The sequence below is a fragment of the Penaeus monodon genome, chromosome 30 (genome assembly GCF_015228065.2).
Source record: "Penaeus monodon isolate SGIC_2016 chromosome 30, NSTDA_Pmon_1, whole genome shotgun sequence".
Taxonomy (NCBI): Eukaryota; Metazoa; Arthropoda; class Malacostraca; order Decapoda; family Penaeidae; genus Penaeus; species Penaeus monodon.
In genome coordinates this window covers 2,350,252-2,350,549 of record NC_051415.1, presented here as the reverse complement: position 1 = coordinate 2,350,549, position 298 = coordinate 2,350,252, and positions in this window count along the sequence as shown.

The window sequence follows — 298 nt, the reverse complement described above, 5'->3', positions numbered from 1 at the left end:
TAGTACACTGAATAACCCTAATGCGCCTTACAATACCCTTCCCTGTAGCTAGCGGGTGCTTCAATATACTCTGGAGCGAAATAAACTACCTTAAGTGGGTTACAATATCCTTCTTTGTAGCACAATAAATTGAATTAATGTTCTATAAGACCGTCCTTTGTGACAGCGATATCTCCTCTTCGCAAGTGTCAATGACCTAGGAGAGGGCGACGGGCTTTTTGCACCGAGTCTTACCTCTAAACTTAGATCAAACGAACACCGACACCTTTTTCAGGATTTGATAATGTTGTATTAAACA